Consider the following 18,121-nt stretch of genomic DNA (forward strand, 5'->3'; position numbering starts at 1 on the left):
CATTTTTTGGTTTCTTTACTAAGTTCCTCTTTCTTCTGCCCTCAGCAGAAGGCCAGTTCCACACTCAGGAACCCCAGCCTGGGCAGAATTCAAGTATCTTTTTGACAAGAAGACAAGCACAGACACACTTCTGAAATATTGTGAAGTTCCTTATGTCTACACCGCCGGGCTAATATTTTGAATAAGAAAAAAGAAAAGAAAAATTCAGTCAACTACTTGTTATCCCTGCCTCCACTAACCATGCATGGCACAGATCAAGTAGTTAATTAGACTGTTAGACTGATCTTTCTTCCCCCACATTGTTGTTAGGAAGTCATTCTTCTGAACAGTCACCAATCCTGTCAAAGACTATGTCTATGCAACAATGAATTAACAAGTTGGAAAGTGAACTCATCAGCTGAAGCCTGGTCTTTGTCTTGCCAAGTCAGCCAGTTTATTGTTTCCCACTAAGTTAACTGAGCTGGCTACTTTTGACAATAAAAAGACACGGCTTGAAAGTGACTTGGCTTTGTTCGGCAGAAGGATGAATTTATTAAAAAGCCGCTTTGAAAAGAAAGAAAAGCAAAATAGATTTAAAACCTACCCTTTCCCCAGATTGCAATCTTGGTGTTCAGAGAGAAAATGGTGAGTTTTTCCACACAATATAAGAAAATGATGACAACATGTGCTAGGATAGAGATAGCCACAGAAAGATATCCTTGATTAACTCCAGTCTGCTGCTAAGTCATTTAAGAGGCATCAACTACACATAACAGGAAGAAGTCCAAGAATTGTAACCAATCATCAGTCAACATTTGCCGAGAGCTTTCTCTGTAATCAGAACGATAACAGGAGTTCTTGTGGGAAAGGGAATCCCCAAACCCTAATGTAAAATAGCCTGCAAATTCTTGAGCCAAGACAGACACGATGAGATGTTATCAGAGAGAAATGCAGAACTGTATAGGCCTCACAGGATGTTCCCTCCATTCTTCAGTAGAATTCCAACTTTATGCATAGGGCTATTTCACAGTCCTGGCATCCAACAGATGGAATGCTCTATAAGAATTCTTAGCTGTAGAAAATAGAGTAGGCTTCCATTTGCTTTCAGTTTTGTAACCTTAGTCTCCTTTCATTGACACTTTCTTTATGTCTCTACACACTGCCAAAATTCTGTCTTTGTGACACAGGACACAGTTAACAAACATGTTATAACAATAAAAACTGCCACTATGTCTCTAGACTACTCTGCACTTGAGAAAGAATTTCACACGTGTAATTTTTTGTGATAAAGAAATTATTGATGTTCCCATCTTACACACAAAGAAATTGAAGCTTAAAGACTTGTATTATTCTCAAAGCTGACCGAGCAGTACGGTCACTTAGAAAGTTTCTTAAAAATAAAAACAAAATTAAAATGTCCAGACCCCACCTCAAAAGCATAGTTGGTTATTTTGTTATACATTACTAGTCTTGTAAAAACTGTTTGTTTTCTAAACACACAGCCTTAATCTAGCAAAACCATGAATCAAATCTGTATCTCCTGTCTCCTAACACAGCTAAACTGTTCTACATTCCTAGAGTCAGTCATTGTTTCACAAAGGATGTTCATCTATATCTCATGTGATCTACATTGTATCCCACAGTGAAGGCTAATCACAGTACGCTTTGATGGGATTGCTACGTGAGTGTTTAAAAGTCTGTGCATTGAGTTTTATCAAACCCAGAATTAGAGGTAAGGTTCCAGATGTGCAAAGCACTGAAAGGAACAAGACTTGTATTAATTTGTCAATACCTTACTGAAAATAAATAAAGGAGATTGCCAATGAAAAAGAAGTTTAAAAAAACTTTGAAAAACAAGGCTACTGAGTGAACTAGAATTTCACTTTATTTTAGTTTTCTTTCCTTTTTTTTTGAGGTGGAGTCTCACTCTGTTGCCCAGGCTGGAGTTCAATGGCACACTCACGGCCACCCCAGCATCAACCTGCTGGGCTCTGGCGATCCTTCCACCTCAGCCTTCCAAGTAGCTGAAACTACAGGCACGTGCTACCACGCCCGGCTAATTTTTTGTTTATTTATTGTAGAGACAAGGTCTCACCAAGTTGTCTGGGCTGGTCTCAAATCCGTGGACTCAGCCAATCCACTTGCCTCAGCCTCCCAAAGTGCTGGGATTACAGGCTGAGCCACCTAACCCAGCCTATTTTAATTTTCTTAACCTTCTATGTCATGTGGTTAATTTGAGATACAAATGAGCTCTGGAATGACCATGCCAATCGAGGTCACTATATATCCTCACACCCTACGCAAGGGCACAAGAATATGGGAGACATTATACCTACTTCAAACATTACAACCTTTTCCTGATTCTGCCACCCAAAGGAGATACATTTTTAAACTAACATTAGGAATTAACATTAAGTGCAATGTAAGTCAGAGCAATTCTTCCAAACTTTAATATTTATGAAGTCTCTGGAGATCTTGTAAAATGTAGGTATGATTCTGTAAGTCAGGAGCCCTAAGATTGTTAACCTGCTCCAGGGTGATGCTGGACCAACGTACCTGGAGTCACAAGTTGCTAAAATAAGCCATGATGCCACTGGAGATGAGAAGTGATCTTTTCAATGTATTAACTAAGGTAACACACTTGCAGGGATCAGAGGCCACCTATCAGAACAAAAACTTAAACTGTTTTTGTAAATAAATAAATAAATATTCCTACATGCTGATTTGTTTAAAATGTATGATCAGCTGAAGGTGTTCTGTGTTCCAGACAAACAGGAAGGGCTCTTGGGCTAGAAAGTTTAAAGCGGTTTTTGTGGAACTTTACAGCTGAGAGAAATAAACTGACCCTTTTGCTAGCTTCACACCATGAGTTATAATAGCAGGTCAATGTGAGGACAACAATAAGAAACCACTGTAGAACTGGAAAATAAGAGAGAACAGGGACAAGATGTCCTCTGATAATTAAACTCTAAGTGAACGAAAACAGAGATGTACAAAGTCGCCTTAAGAAAGAAAGTCTCCTAAACCAATCACACTTGACTCTAATCAGAGAAATTATCACACATAAAGTGTTAATTAAAAAAAGGTAGGTCAACACAGAGGCCTACAAAAAGGCTAGTCACAGACTCATTTTGACACTAATTATACACTGAGAGAGAGAGAGCTCTGATTCAAGAATGCAAAGAGGCTCATGTAAACAGATAGTGTCTACTATTCCCGTAGTGGAAATGTCAGACATTCAGGCCCTAATGCCACAAAACAGGGATTAATAAACAGTCCATGGGCCAAAATTGGCCAAATCTTGCTCTTATAAAGTTTTATTAGACCACAGCATGACCATTTGTTTACCCATTGTTTATGTTTGCTTTTACACTACAATATCAGAGTTGAGTAGTTTTGACAAAGGTTAAATGGCCTGTAAAGCCTAAACTACTTACTACCTGGCCCTTTACAGAAGAAATTTGCCAATCTTTGCCATAAATCTTTTTAATCATATAACCAATTCCCCTTGCTCTGATTCCATACATGCTAAACAAACTTCTGGCTATAATTTGGCTTCCTGGGTATCACAGCTGAACCTCTCAAACCCAAAAATTCAAAATCCAAAATGCAAAACTTTTTGAGCACCAACATGACACTCAAAGGAAATTCTCATTGAAACATTTCAGATTTCAGATTTTTGGATTAGAGTTGCTGCTGAATTGGTAAGAAAAATGCCTTCACAGGTAACATTCTAGTGGGTTATTCTCTTTGTAAAAACCCCATAGCAACTCTAGAAATTTTGTGAGACCTAGAGTTAATTGCAAATTATGATTCCAGGGTGGCACCTGGAGTCCTGCATTTCTGAAATGCTCCATGGTGATTCCAGTGATTCCAGCATGTGGCTAACACTTTGAATGGAAAGTCCTAGAGAATTACTAAGCATATCCTGGAAGGGGCCTGGGTCCCTGAATGAAGAATAGGAGCTGTCCTGCCAATGGGACCATTTACATGAGACTGCTAAGAAGAAGAAGAATGCAAACATTCCAAAATCCGAAAAAAATCCCAAATCTGAAACACATGGGGTCCCAAGCGTTTAAGATAAGGGATACTCACAAAGGAAAGAGTGCCTCTGACGTTTGTTGTTTCTTTCTAGCCGAATTTGCATTCTAAGCTTTTGAAAGGTGTTTCGCATACTGTCTGGAAGCTTGCTTTTTCTGAATCATCCCCATGAGTGATGGTTCCTTTCTAAATTTGCTCTTTTACTTTTTTTTAATCATTTTTTCTAGTGATGTTAAAAGGAACTAACAAACTGAATCATGAAGTATGAATAGCAGTATCAGGCATTCAGGATAAAGAGAACAATATATTTAAAGGTGAGGTTGTAGACAAAGTATTAATTGTTTAAAAGTTTTGGATTTTCTAAAGACTATTCAAATGCTCACGTCATTTATCTTGAGGAAATTGACATTTTTGGTCTGAGTTCTAACAAGCTATTGTTATAATTCTGCCACTGCTAAAACCTAATAAATTTTTTACAGTTGGTTTTCTGGATGTTTTTGTGACCTACTGCTCAGTTTGTTTTAATTATGGATTTTAGGTTCATTCTTAGTTTCATACAGAAATAATTATTCTGGGAATAATAACTCTAAATGATTCACAAATGAACATATACTAAACAATACAATACTAACTGTGCTGTAAATCTTATTCATCTACTTTATAGCTCTGAGTTCTTAGAAATAATAAAACTGTTTTTCTATATTGGAAAAAAAAATCACTTTTCTAAGCCTGTAAGACTAATAGCTAGACATTCAGATTGTGGAGGTTTCACTCTTCTTCTTGTTAAAGCGCATTTTTAATTATTCTTCTAGTAAAGAGCACTAGAAGTTAAAGGCAAGCAGTAAGTCTGGGCCCAATTCCACATCCCACAAGGAGCACATCTACTGTATTATCCAAAAGCACAAAACTCTCACTGTGCTCTTTTGTTTTCACATGGGGAGCCAAGCATTTTGCGTCTTCAGCTTTACTCACTGCTAGTTTTTTGTGTTCTATTTCTGATTTATGTAGGTATTTTCCTTATTTTTGAACTTGACTTGGCCTTTTTATCCCTTTTCATATTTTTATTTATGTCTTCTTTTATATATTTAGGACAGAAGGGAAGTATCTTGTTACAAACACGCTATCGCATCTTGACCAAGATCTCCCTTTGCTGACTTCCAACAAGGATTCTTTTATTTGGTATAAGTGACTATTTTATCATTCGTTGTTCAACCAAGGTTTGTTGAGCATATGCTATGGTGCCGGTAGCTTTGAACATATACTATGTGGTAGGTTCAGTTTTGGAGATTCAGAAGTGGCTTGTACTGCCTTTGCTACCCTTATGGAGTTCACAGTTGGAGGTAAGTTGAACCATTGGACAATCCACCTCAAAGATTGAACAAAATTGCCAGATTGACAGTTCCCCAGCTCAGGTTCATTGCCATCGACAAAAATAATCAGGTTCACTGCCATCATGACAAAACTTATCTTTCAGTAAAACTTCATGGTACCACTTGGTCCATCGCAAGCCACCAAACCCATCAAAATTTACTTGTCATCTAAGTCATTTTTTGTAACAATGTCCTAAATATATAGTTTTTCTATAACACCTTTGCTAATATATTCACAATCAATGTATGCAACACAACAAGAAACTCAACAATACAACTTTTCAAGTCCACCACAATGTCTTTGAGGAGAATATTTGCATTTTGTTACTCGTTTCTTGCATTCTGTTAAGTTTTAAGAAAAGACACCTGCCTCACAGTGCAGCATTCTTGAGCAGGGTGGGGAGTGAGTGGGCTTCCCCCTGGATGTACTCAGGCACTTTTTTATTGACTCATCTATTTCAGACATAATCGCTATCCTGTTGTCTTCAGCTCCCCATTTGAGAAACCCACAGAGCCCTTCCCTCCAGGTCACCATTGAGTCTGGCACACTGTTGACCTTCAGTACATCACACAGCGACTACAAAACAGTAATTTTATTTTTAGTGTACCTGGAGGGCCATTTACTTTGCAGCATCATTCATAACACTCAGCAATAACTCTCCTACTTCAAAAATAAATAAAAAATAAACGGAAGTGGCATGGTGAACCCTTGATAGAAAGAAAACTGAATCAAATACGATCTCTTCTAGGATTTTCCTGTGTAAAATGATGCAAATGCGCAACCTATTAGATCACAACTTAAGCAAAATGTATGAAATTAATTTTCACCACATGTTTTTACTAACAGGAGTAAGGGCCATACAGTGCTTAATTTTATATTAGCCTCAATGCCACCTAGTGGTCATTGATAAATTTTTGTTTTAGAAAATTTGTAGCAACTTTAGAAATCGGCCGGGTGCGGTCGCTCAGCCTGTAATCCCAGCACATTGGGAGGCCAAGGTGAGAGGATTGCCCTAGCTTGGGGATTCAAGACCAGCCTGGGCAACTTGATGAGACCTCGTCTCTACAAGAAATCACAAAAATTAGCCAGGCGTGGTGGTGCGCATCTGTAATTCCAGCTACTTGGAAGGCTGAGGTGGAAGGATCGCCTAAGCCCAGCAGGTCAAGACTGCGGTAGCCAAAAGTGTTCCACTGCACTCCAACCTGGGCAACAGAGTAAGACTCTAACTCAAAAAAACTTTAGAAATTAAAAGAGTATTAATAATATGCTATTGTTGAAGAGAACTATTGAGCACTTATAGTGTTCCAGGACTCTGTACTCAGCATTTTATATGCTTTATTTTGTTTTATCAACCTTAATAAGTACTATAGTCAAGTTATACAGATAAAGAAACTAAAGGATAGTGGTATTAAATAACATGCCATATTCACGGATCTAGTGAACATCTAGCTGGGATTCAAACCCAAGTAATCTAGTGCACTGGGTTCACTCTCACTCTTGTTCAGAATTCTGTACTACTACTAAACTTCAGCTTTGACTAAAAGAATATGGCTGACAGACCAGCACACACCAACACAACACAACACACACACACACACACACACACACACACACACACACACACACATTCACGCATAAATGCTAACATGTTTGAAGGGAGCTAGAAGCCTTCCATTTCTACGCTACAATCACCTCTCACCATGTTCCAATTCCCAGGCTTCTCCTTCAAGTAGGATTTTAATTGCATGGGGATTTTTACACATTTGAAATTCACATCTGGCATCTCTAAGTTGTAATGGGTTCACTCGTTCATAAAACAAATAGTTATTAAACTCCTATGCATTAGACTCTGTGCCAGGTACAGGGAGTGTGGCCGGGAACCAAATAACCAGTCCCTTCCTTCGTGGAGTTTGAAGTACAGTAGGAGGAAAGATAAAGATCATTTACATGGATTACACTACAATCCCATCATGAAAAAGTCACTAAATGAAATGCAGGGTGCTGACAGGGTGTTTTTACCTGGGTGGCCTTCCTTTGGCATCTGTGTTGAATGAGAAGGATAGTGCAGGGAGATGTACCTGAAGGAAGGACCGCTTAGCAGGGCCTACAACTGGTGGGAACAGGAGTGAACTGGGTGCAAGAAGACAGCATGGGGATTTCAGGCCCAGAATATGAACAGAAACATAAGAGTATCTTCTAAGGCTGTGCTCTGAGATATTACACCCACACTTCCATTACAGTGGAAGTCCCACAGTACATCAGCATGCAATCCAGTCACTCTCATTTCTTGTGCCATAAATGGAATCTGGATAAAAGGTCATAATTAAGCCATAATTTGTTCATACTTTGAACAAATCACTTTTACTGAAAATACTAAAATTGCATAATATTGGAACTGTTTTGAATACTCACATATAATGGCAACTCTACTAATTGAAGTTTCCATTGGTACTTATGAATAATTCAAACATCTCCTAAATAAGATTTTTACTTTGGTTGGAGATTATGAAAATAACATTTATGACAGATAATATGAATAATACAGAAGAAATAGAGAAAAAGAAGAAAAACAACTAATATTCATAGACCAGAAGCTGTCAATACAAACATGAAATGTTTCCTTCTAGTCTTTTTTTCCTATGAATATTTTACAAAGATCAGATTGTATAAACAATTTTGCAATTTAATTTATTCATTTATCATAATAATTGTTTCCCTTATTATTATAAACTCTTTGTTAATAGCATTTTAATAGCTAGATAGTATTTTATTAGGTGACTATATCCCAGTTTATTTAACTCATTTTCAGATTGTTCAACATGTGGATTGCTTTCACTATTTAATATATAACAATAACATACAAATAATAAATGGCACACAACCAATAATAAACAATAATATACTGCATAAAACTTGTTTCTAAACTATGGTTTATTCACCAGAATAGAACTCAGTAAATAGTAGACATTATTATCAAGTGGTTAAGTAACTGGCAAAAGCCATTGTTTTGTTAATCTCTGGTGTGTCCATGTGGCTCTTTGAGTTATAGCCGCCATGTTTTCCTAGCTTTGGCCCCCTCCCCTACCTTGAGGAGGTGAATCTCCTTTCTCTCTCTCTCTCTCTCTCTCTCTCTCTCTCTCTCTAATGCTTTCTAGCCAGTGTTTTGTTAAGCACTGGCCACACCACATGTTCTTTGAGCTATGGCCACCATGTTTTCTTAGCTTCGACTCCCTCCCTCCCCTACCTTAAGGTGAGTCTTCTCTCTCTCTCTCTCTCTCTCTCTCTCTCTCTCAATCTCTCTCTCTGTCTCTAATTTACTTTCTAAATAAACTGTATTTCCCAATCTAACTGCTGTGCAAATCTTTGCATCTTTTATCCTGCACCAGATCGCAGAACACACCTCCAGTGGGTCTGACCTAACATTTTGGAGACCCTGCTAGGATTTTAACCTAACATTTTTGGAGGTCCCACTGAGATTTGCTACACTCTCCTCTTTTTCAACTCAAGGCTCTCATGGAGAGAGACAAGGTGTTTGGCTCTCTCTCTCTATAACTCGCTCATACTCTTATTGCCTGTGATGAGCTACATCTAACAAACCTCTCCCTGTGGCCTCAGCCTTGTCTGATATGAAACTACTTCATCACTGGTGAGTCCATGACCCCAAACCCCACGAGAAAGTTGGAAACCAAGCCTGAGGAGGCTACTGTCCTTCTGCCTGTGTAAAAACAGCTGCTGCCTGGGTAGAAGCACCCTAGTCTCTGCATGTGTCTCTTGTGCCAACTTCCTCGGAACTGCTCTCAAGACCAATCCCTCCCTCCCTGACCAATCCCTCCCTCCCTGTGCTACCCTTCTGTTCCTTGCTAGGAGATCTTTAAACATGACCTGAGAGGCTTGCTTCCTGGTCTGCTCAGGAGTTTTTCTTGCTGGGGTCTGGGACTCTTGCAGAAATCTTGGCCAAGTCTCCCAAGTGCATGTCTTGGAGCAGCCTTCTACTAGGGCCTAGGGCTCTCTGCAGTACAGAAGTGTTGCCTCCAGGGGGTCAAGAGACTGAAGGGATGCCCTTTTCTCACTCTTTACCCACATACTCAGGCTAATTTCACTGATCCTCTGCCCAGGATGCCAGCTGAGGAGTAGATAGTTTGCTAGGGCTCATACCCTCTGCATTCTCTCTCACTCTTTCAGCCACTCAGGGGCTGTTCTTAAGACCAATCTTTCCCGCACTCTAGGATCACTCCCCAAGGGAAATCCAAGATGGGGTGACTAAGCCCCACCATTGAAATTCATTCCAAAAGTTCTCAGGACCTTCTCACTAGACAGGAGCATCTGCCCTAAACATCTCCTCAATACCGGCTAGACAACAAGGAGATGGGCCCAAGGCAGGTCTCTTGCCTCTGATACTCTTCTTCAGCTTGGCCTCTGTTGCTGCCACATGGGCAGATGGTCTGAGGTTTTCAAAATGGTGTGGCCCAGACCCCTTGTTCTCCCTGTGGCATACTCTTAACTCCTTTTTGAATTATTTATCTCCTTCCTGCTTTCCCTCTAATGACTCAGACACTGACCTAGCTGGTTTAACTTCTCCTGTTTCTTGTAACTGCTTTTTGCTACTCTACCCTCAGTCAATTTCCCCTTCTGTTGTTCTTTCTTCTTCTCACCTTCCTCCATCTCTATATCCACCCTGGCCATGGTGACCATTCCTAGTCTCCTACCTCCTCTCCCCCTTCCTCACTGCCTGATAACCCCCTGGTGGAAGCCCTACTAGCTACAGCAAAGTCAAACTGCATACTCTACCATTCCTCTCCCACCCTTCTCCACCACATGTTCTGGGAAGCCCTTACAGGCTTCCACCATGACTTAACTGGTCTCACCTCAGGGAGGTGGCCAGAACAAAAAGATATTAAAGTTCTTGTTTCTTTTTCTATGATAAATCTCAAACCGGATCTAAACTGGGACTATCAGTTCTCCTTCAAGACAAAAAATGTAAAGGGACCACACGTTAATTAATCCTGTAAACTCACAGAAAAATAGTTTTATTGTCATTTTAATCTGCTTTTCCAACCAAACTTGCAAATGCTTTAGTAAAATCTTACTTCCAACTTTACCATGTGCTGGAACATTAGTGCTAAATAACTCCAGAATTTGTTATGTCAGGCTTGCTAAAGTTTTTTCTTAACAAATTTGCCTGTTCATAATTAGAAATAAATAGGGACAGATCATTTCACATCCACATGGTCTGTTCACTCTAAAGTCTACATCAGACCACTACAGACAAATGGTCAAAAGTTTCATATGTACAGACAGTTAAAGAAGAACTTTTGAATTTTTTTTTCAGCCAAGACATGAAAGGAACAACAGGGCACCAACATGGAGGGCTGCAGAACCACAGGGCAAAAGAGCCATCCCAATTGGCAGTCATCATTAAGCCCAACAGAGACCTGGTAAGAACAATTCTGCTAAGGGGATGGTGTTCGTTGCTATGGGTTCTATCAGGGGAGCGGTGGGGGGAGGGGTACGAGAAGCATAGATGCCCCAAAGAAGCCTAAACCCCCAGGACCTTGGCCATTGTGTAGGCTAGAGAGCCACTGGGGGCAGGTGCATTCTCTTCTGAAGAGGGGAGAGAATACCTGGCTCAAAAATGATGGCCACTAAGGAAGCCTAGAAATCTGCTAAAGAGCCCAGCTCACCTTCACCCCAACAGCCCCCAGGTGAATATTAGATTGCTGGAACCCAAATTAATTTCCTAATCAACACAGGTGCCAGTCGTTGGGTCCTGGGGCCATCCATATTGGAATCATGCAGCCTTATCATAATCATAAATTACTAAAGGTTAATTACCATTAATATCAATTACACTAATGCGAGGCCAAAATGCTGCTTAATGACCAAAACATGAGCTTCTTAATTAATAATCTCCAAAAGAATTTTTTCCTATAAAAACCAGAGGGGGCAGGTGAAGAGAGAAATTCAGTTAGTTCCCCTGCTGTTTTTGTTACAAAAAAGCAAGTCTTTTTACTCTTTTTTTTTTAAAGCAAGATTTTTTTTTTTTAACTTTTCAAAATCTTTGGACTATCACTTTAACTAAATAAATAACTTTTACAATGACCTGCAATCCTGTGCTATAACTTAAACTCTTCAGGTTCTCAATTCAGTCTCTCTAGGTTGGGGTAAGAAACAAAATCTTCAGGAACCACACCCTCCTTCTGAACTGCCTTCAGACCAAGTAAATTGTTTTTGCAAACAACATCTATCATAAAAGCCTAAAATGGTATTTCAGTCACTCAATGCAACTTACAATCAGATATAGTGCTTTTCAGTGCTAAACTGCTAGTGACTTTAAAATCTCCTTCCAGGCATAAGGGTTACTAATGCAACATAGGATGGGTAACAAAATGACGTTTTTTGTTGTTTAAAGTATTGCAAATTATTTTTGTCAAATTTAAGGTAATATCTCCCTATCAAAGGCATAGGGCCAATGCCCCTCCTCCCACTCCTCCTGTCAAAAGCAGAGAGATATCAATCTCCCATCTCTGCAGGGGAGGTTACCTGGGCTTCACCATCTTTAGCATAGCAATCATTGTGAAGGTATATTAAACCTATCCTGAAAAACAAAAGGGACAGTTTTCTTTCGCCCATGCCACCTGTTTTAAATTCTCTTGTTTATTATTATTTCCTATAATTTAAGCTACAGCCTAACTACATGTCTCCAAACTAATGTTTTGAATTTTTTTTTCCTTCGGACTTTCTCAAAGTAGCTGTATTTCCTCGTTAAAGTCATTATTAACAAACCCCTTGTAACTGTCTATAAACTCTTACCACAAACCCAAAGAAACTTGGAGACAAGTGGTGAGAACATCCACATATGAAGTAAGGAATTTATTGGTGCAACAGTAAAAACTGCCTGGACTCCTGAAGTGAATGTCGAGCCCACTGGGATAACTATAAGTACATTTTTCTAGACATCAAAACCTAAGTATGTCATAACAGTGGCTATAATGGCCTTTTATTATAGTAGTGTTAATTCTAACAGTATATGCTTGCACACAGTGCTTTGTATACAGACACTAAAGATACTTAACAACTCCATGGGCTCATGTCCTCTTATCCCTTCCTCTCACTCTAGACAGGTAGGGACATCTCTATGCCCCTATTCAGCAGGAAGCAGTTACAGAAGACTGACTTCGTCCCTGTTCTCAGGTACAAATATTTTAAAATAACAAGAAGGGAAAAGAAAGGACATAAGATGGAGTCAATATACCCAATGAGCAGCCATCTTAACACTGCCTAGCAGTGTCACCATTTTTCTCGCAGTTCACTTTACCCTCTAATCACTAGCCAAGGACAGAACCGGTTTCTCAGAGGTAGGTATTGATAATTGTTTTACAACCACTTCCCCAGCTTGTTTTGCAAACAAGTTAACTAATCACCCTTCTTGAACTTCATGATAGACCCCATCATCATGGCAGCAATCATGTGACTAACCCACCCATCTGCCTGCTGTCCAAACAGTACCTGTGCTTACCTGCCCTCCCTGATAACATGGAGCAGACCACCACCCGATCACCTTAATAATCTGCTCCCATCAAAGGGAAGATTTAAAAGGCATTCAACCTCAAACAACAGTTGCCATTGCTTTATTAAACTCTGGTATGTCCATGTGATTCTTTGAGCGATGGCCACCATGTTTTCCTAGCTTTAGCCCCCTGCTACCTTGGGGAGGTGAATCTCCTCTCTCAATATCTCTCTCTCTCTCTCTCTCTCTCTCTCTCATTTACTTCTAGCCGTTGTTTTGTTAAGCACTGGCCAGGCAATGTGTTCTTTGAACTATGGCTGCCATGTTTTCTTAGCTTTGGCCCCCTCCCCACCTTGGGGAGGTTAATTTCCCCTCTCTCGCTCTCTCTCTCTCTCTCTCTCTCTCTCTCTCTCTCTCTCTCTCTCTTTCTCTCTCTCCCCTTTCCTTTTTAAATAAACTATATTTTCCAATCTAAAAAAAAAAAGTAATTGACATGGCTTGTTTATATGTCTGAAGAGAATTTAGGAAAGTAACAAAGCAAATTACAAAAGTGAAATCACTGCTCAAGAACATTGACTTCCAGCCAGTCCCCTTCTTCCTTGAACTGTGAGCTAATTTCTGCCTCAATCTTAAAACAAACTGCAGTAAAAGTTAATGGGTATTTTTGTCATGTTGGAGAATCCCAGCAAGCCATTCTAAAATCCCATTTGTGAAATGATGTGTCACATTAACACATTTTATGGGCTTAATCTTGTGCTGCCTAATTGAATAATTTAATATTTGTGACACTAGCTTGACTCACACAATTACACACACACATATGCACACCACACACATACACACACACACACACACACACACACACACACACACACACACAGGAGTTCAAAGTGCTTACATCCCTGCTCTTCTTAACTTTGAGCTTGCCCCTGTGCTTCTCAAGCTATATTTAGTGCATTGCCATTTACGAGTCAACTTCCATTTGTTTAACATAGGATGTTTACATGATGGGAAAGCAAATTGGGGTTGCAACTTTTCTTCGTCTGAGTGGATACTCTTTAGTAGGTATATGCACAGTTCAGATGCTAGGACTTTTGAACAGAGTTTCTATTGAGAGGCATTGACAAAGAAAAAAAGTTCATTCTTGTGCTATGAATAAGGAAAACAGTAGATGAAAGATGATGCTCTGAACAGCAGTACTGGACTTTTCAGAGCTTTCAATAGTCCCTTCACTCCACGGCCAGCAGCAGGAAGGTAACATGCAGACTGGTCCATAGTGACCACACAAATGCATGCCACTTGAACTAAATCTGGTGGAAGCAGGGGATGTTCAAGGTTAAGACTGATATTTCAAAGTCAGATTCACTAGGTTTGATTCTTGGCTTATCTATACAGTATAAACACTCTAGGAGACTAAGTTACCTAACGTTCAAGTCACTTAAAAAAAATAAAATGAAGATAACAATAGTGCCTGACATATAAGATTATTGAGATGGGTAAATAAAATAATTTATGGAAAAATCCTTGCCCAGTATCTGGCACATGGAAATCACCATATGAATTATTATTACTTTTATTATCATCATTATTATAACTATTATTCATTTGCATCAATGAGTTCAATATTTTGCTTCCATTAAATCAATCTGATGAGGCATGTACTCCTCAAATATCCCTTATTTCTTATTTCTCTATAATAAGCTGTCAAAAATCTGCTTTCCTTGGTAACAATCTATAATCTGAAATGCATAACTTGTTGAAAGGGCAGAAGGACAGGCACCAAATATTTTAGAATTACAGCTGAGCATAGTGACTCACAACTGTAATCCTAGCACTTTGGGAGGCTAAGGCAAGAAGATTGCTTGAGCCCAGAAGTTCAAGACCAGCCTGGGCAACATAATGAGAACTCATATTTGCAAAATATTTTTAAAAATTAGCTGGACATGTTGGCACACACCTATAGTCCCAGCTACTCCAGAGGCTGAGGCAGAAAGATCAACTGAGCCCAAGAGGTCGAGGCAGTGAGCTGTGTTCATGTGACTGCACTCCAACCTGGGAGACAGAATGAGACTCCAATTTATTTATTTGTCTGTTTATCTGCTGAAAATAAATAAATAAATAAACAAACCTTAGAATTACCTTTACTTAAAGAAATATTTCCTTTTATTCATCCCCAAGCTCCACTGAGGCAATGACCATATCTGCTCTATTAACAGCAACAAGTACAGTACCTGCCACACAAGAGACATGCGCAGTATATAGCTAAATGGGTAAATAAATAGTCTTAAAACAAATTTCTCACCAGACTCAGTGGCTCAGCCTGTAATCCCACGCCTTTGGGAGGCTGAGGTGAGTGGATTGCCTGAGCCCGTGGGTTCGAGACCCACCTGGGCAACTTGGCGAGACCTCATCTCTACAATAAATCCAAAAATTAGCCGGGCGTGGTAGCGCACATCTGTAGTTCCAGCTACTTGGAAGGCTGAGGCGGAAGGATTGCCGGAGCCCAGCAGGTCGAAGCTGTGGTGGCCGAGAGCGGGCGACAGAGTGAGACTCCAACTCAAAAAAAACAATTTCTCAGTTTAGAAAAATGCCCATTTCTAAGCTCAATTCAAGTGAACATATGCTTTTTATGAGTCACAGAATGGACCTTTCTGTTAAGCTTTTCCTTTGCCTCAGACATGCCTCTGCCCTTGGCGAGCACAGAGGCAGTCTTGGTCTTCTCAGAAAATGCAGAGAGTTCAGTAGGCCTAGCATAAGGGCCATGACATTTCTAACTCTTCAAAACAAGTATGACTCGGCAATTTTGGAAGTTGCCAACTTAAAAAACAACTTCCACTTCATGCAAACCGGAGGCTGCATTTGAAAGTTGAAATTTTGTTAAATCTGCTATTTCCTGAACTCCCATCCAATTGGAGCATTTGTTTGTAGCACCAAAAGGGGATGAAATACTCAGATTATGAATGGATTTTTGTTGAAACCATTACAAGATGAATTCATGGAATTTTTTTTTTTAGATTAGAAAATATATTTTATTTAAAAGTAAATTAGAGAGAAGAGAGAGAGAGAGAAGATTCACCTCCCAAAGGTGGGGAAGGAGACCAAAGCCAGGAAGCATGGCAACAGTCATAGCTTGAAGAACACATGGCCACACCAGAGTCTAGCAAAGCGATGTCCAAGTCATGGCATTTTATCTTTAGCCAAGCCCAATCTATATTACCACTGGTATTTACATCCTCTTCTCCTCTAGCAAAGCAACTCTCCTCTTCCCTTTGCAAATCTTTCATCCTCATTTTGTGCTTTTTTAGAATGCCCACGCTAGGGTAATTTAAAGTAATATCCAATGCATAGGAAGATATTACTTCCTTCCACAAATTCTGAAATGGATCTCGCTGTGATAATATTAAAGATGTTTTGTATCTAGGGTGGTCATGCATCCTAGTTTGCTTGCAACAGTCCCACTTCATGGGGTTTGACAGTTACCCTGGAATTTTGTGACAGTTCCCCTGGAATTCCATCCAATTTAGCATTTTTTCAAATTTTTTTTCATTTGTAATAAAGTATTAATAGTAGTAATATTTACTTTAAAATAAGCGAGAGCTGGGCTTGGTGGCTCAGCCTGTAATCCCGCACCTTTGGGAGGCTGAGGTGAGTGGATTGCCTGAGCCCGCGGGTTCAAGACCCGCCTGGGCAGCGAGACCTCATCTCTACAATAAATCAAAAAATCAGCCGGGCGTGGTAGCACATGCCTGTAATTCCGGCTGCTTGGAAGGCTGAGGCAGAAGGATTGCCGGAACCCAGCAGGTCGAGGCTGCGGTGGCCGGGAGCGGCCACTGCACTCCAGTCTGGGTGACAGAGTGAGACTCCAACTCAAAAAATAAAAAATAAAAAATAAAATAAGCGTGAATGGGATTGGTCAACTTTCACTTGGAGTTTCCAGCTTCTGGTATGCTTCCATTTAGTAGCATGTGAGATGCATTTATTTGTGGAAAACAAACCTCTTATTTTAACATGTAGTTAAATTTGGAAGGTAACCAGCAATCGCTCCCTTTCTTTTCCTGACCTTCTCCAGACCCTTCCAAGGACAGCACACAGGGTGCTGAAATAAAGTGTGCTTAGTCCTACTAGTTTTAGGAGGTGGTATGCCATGTATTAAATGCCCAAAACTTCAGTTTTTGAAGCTTTTAGCAAACTGCAATTATTGAAAACAAAATGTGTGAACAGAAAGACATTTAAATGTATCCTTGTAAAAGAAGAACAGTTTAAACAAGGAGTCAAGTGGTGTAGAAGAATCAATTTTAAAATTCTGTAATTGCTCTTTGAACTATATTGACTTGGGGGAAAAATTGAGTTCTGGGGAGGAGAGTGACAACAGCTCACATACCAAACACAGCTAACCAGATAACCGTGGACCCCTCACAAGCAACATAATTCCGAGAAGAAGTCACTTTCAACCTAGAATTTTAAATCCAGGAAAACTACTGATGAAGTAGATGATAGAATAAGAACATTTTAAGACAAACTCTTAAGAAATGTATCTCCTATGGATCTTCCTCAGGAAGTTCCTGGAAGGTGTGCTTCACCAAAATGAGGGCAAAACCCAAAGAAGAAGAAAACAAGGAGTCAGGAAATAGGGGATCCAACAGAAAAGGGGGCAAAGAAAATTCTAGAATGAGAATGGGGACAGACTCAAAACTATGCTGTATAGTTGGTCTCAAAAGTTCAGATTGAATGATGCAGGCAACTTCAGAAAAAGTGTCTCCAAGAAAGAAAAAAAAGTAAGTAATAGATAACTTGACATGCTGCCAACATTGTAAAATATTCTTTTGAGATGTTTAAGGTCTATTTAGTTGTGAATTAAAAGTAAGCATTTAAAACAGGCATATATTAATTGGGAAAAAAACAAAAAGTTGAATAAGAAAGAAAATATCATAACACACTAGAGGACTGAACTACAACCAGTATTATGTGTGTGTGAGTGTGTATAGTAAAAACATTGAACATTTTCCCCCCAATTGTGATAACCATTTAGTGCTTGTGTGTATGTGTGTACGTGTGAAAGGGTTCTAAGTGTATTAAGTTAAATTAAAGAGTACAACAATAGATAATATTTAAAATCAAGAAGCAAAATAGATAGAAGTGTACACAGATAATTTAGAAATATGAAGGCAAATGTCAAAAATAAGTGCTAAAATAATTGAAAGTGGCTGTGTATAGTTGGGATAA

This window comes from Carlito syrichta, unplaced genomic scaffold, assembly GCF_000164805.1.
Source record: "Carlito syrichta isolate Samal-C Ts95f unplaced genomic scaffold, Tarsius_syrichta-2.0.1 Scaffold301629, whole genome shotgun sequence".
Lineage (NCBI taxonomy): Eukaryota > Metazoa > Chordata > Mammalia > Primates > Tarsiidae > Carlito > Carlito syrichta.